This window comes from Pinus tabuliformis, chromosome 4_2 (genome assembly GCF_031772625.1).
Source record: "Pinus tabuliformis cultivar Carrire ecotype Pingquan chromosome 4_2, CPIR1, whole genome shotgun sequence".
Taxonomy (NCBI): Eukaryota; Viridiplantae; Streptophyta; class Pinopsida; order Pinales; family Pinaceae; genus Pinus; species Pinus tabuliformis.
The window spans coordinates 640,318,906-640,321,045 of NC_142304.1; the positions used below are offsets into that span (position 1 = coordinate 640,318,906).

The following is a 2,140-nucleotide window of genomic DNA, read 5'->3' on the forward strand; positions in this document are numbered from 1 at the left end:
GTTCCAAAACTACATACAAAATAAAGTTCTGAAAGTTTTGCGAAACATAACGCTGCAAAAGTGGAACTTCAGCTGAAGCAAAATCAAGACTCCCGGCGATGAGACTTTTTCTGAAGCTATACACAAGATTCAGCTATGCAAAATTAGAAACTCGGCTGAAGAAAAATGAAGACCACGCTTCGGCCATCGTCTTATAAGATAAAATTTTGTGTGACATGTTATGATTTCGTCTTCACAGCTATGATTGTTTGGGAAAATAACTCTGAAAAAAAAACATTCCTAGGTGAGGCTATGGTTTCTTTGCCTACAGAATGAGGGAAATTTTCTTCACATATATACATCACTGACCATCCTCGACGGTGGCATTCAACCATAAAATTCCGTTCCAGTAATTTCAATTTTTGCTTGCTGTTGTGATAGAAAATCATTTTGAATCATCCTCCGAAATATCATCCTCCCAAAGGGACTCATAAAAAACCGCCGGAGTCACAGGATAACCATACACGGCATCATCTGAATACATGTTGGCCATTGAATCTCCATCCAAAAGGTTCATGATGATTCCAAGTTCAACAGCATTATGGTCCACAAAGAAACTAAGCTCTGCACGAACATCGTCGTAATACGTCAAATTTCCTTCTGAATGCATGTCTACTGTATCAGAAGCCGAGGTCGCTTCAGGATTCCAGTCCATCAGCTGTTTAACTATACTACCCTTCGCATCAACATCACCTGCTTGCCCTTTCAATCCGACTTCATCTTCCAGAGATTTCATAAGCCCGTTCAGCCTCTCGTCCTCAAGATGAATCGTAGTATGGATTTCTTCTGGATTACTGTTAATAGCATCCATATTATCGATCATCTCGAGCAAACCCATGAGATAACTATCTTGCATCAACTTTATGCTATTGCTTCTCTTTGCATCGGGCAAAGTCAATTCCCCATTCTGATACTCATCTCTGCCTCGCTTATTCTGAGAAACTTGGGAAGAGGCGGCCATCTCTGCAAAGTAATGCCGTAATTAAAAGACAAGAACAAATAAAGCAAAAGAGAGTCTGGTTTATATAAGATATCCGTTTTCCTTCGAGCTTTGATAGTTATACATGAGTATAAATTACGCTGAAGCTATTTTCAGGTATATATAGTCGTCTCATAATTAGACAACAAAATTTACTAAGACTAAAATTTTCCACCTAACCACTAGGCCACATCCATAAAACTCCTTGGAACTTTGATAGTTACAAAGCATTGACTACTGACTTTTCAACTATGCACAGCCCTATCAACTCGAAAGCTGTCAACAACACAATATAGAGAGTTAGCTGTATGTTGAATGATAATAGATTGTAGATTTTGACTAAAGTGTCGCATGAGGTGAAAGATTCCTTGCAGCCGGCGAAGTCGAAATCATGTTGCCTAGGTACATACGACCTTTCAAAGTTGAAAAAAAAACGTAGGTCATTTAATGTCCAAATTGGCCACATTCATGATTCAGATCTCCACACGTAACGCTACTACAACTGCCAGTCTTCTGTGCTAGTCTGAGGTTTAGTTCAACCTTCAACATCTCTCCGGGATTATCATGATGTATGTAGACTGAAGTTTTCGCGAATTGCAATTATCTCAACTGTATTCAACGCTCATCGAATTTTTAAATCTATTTTGTCCAGTTACTTTATATTGACTCAATCTTTTTGGGCAAACAGAAAATATGAAAAAAAAAAATTTCAATGATCCGCTACTCGCGTCATTGATTTAATTTGATTGGGCAATGGACTCTTTCTTGGGGGACATGCGGTTCTGACCTTTCATGAATTTGATGGAATTAGGCATTACGATGAAATTACTCGCTACTGGCGTCATTGATTTAATTTGACTGGGCAATTGACTCTTTCAGGGAGACAAGCGGTTCACCTTTCATGGATTTGATGGGATTGGGCATTACGAATACTCTAATTTGAAAAAGTGGAATTTGTAATTTATAATATTTCGTAAACATTGCATTTTTATAAATGAAATGGTTGATTACGTACACATGTTTGGTTTATATTAGTAGTGGAATTTGTAATTTATAATATTTCGTAAACATTGCATTTTTATAAATGAAATGGTTGATTACGTAAACATGTTTGGTTTATAT

General features: G+C 37.3%; 1 pseudogene; it reads right to left on the reverse strand.

Moving 5' to 3' along the window:
• Window positions 1-300: 300 nt before the first annotated feature.
• On the reverse strand, window positions 301-1,070 carry LOC149170985 (uncharacterized; annotated as a pseudogene).
• Window positions 1,071-2,140: the final 1,070 nt, after the last annotated feature.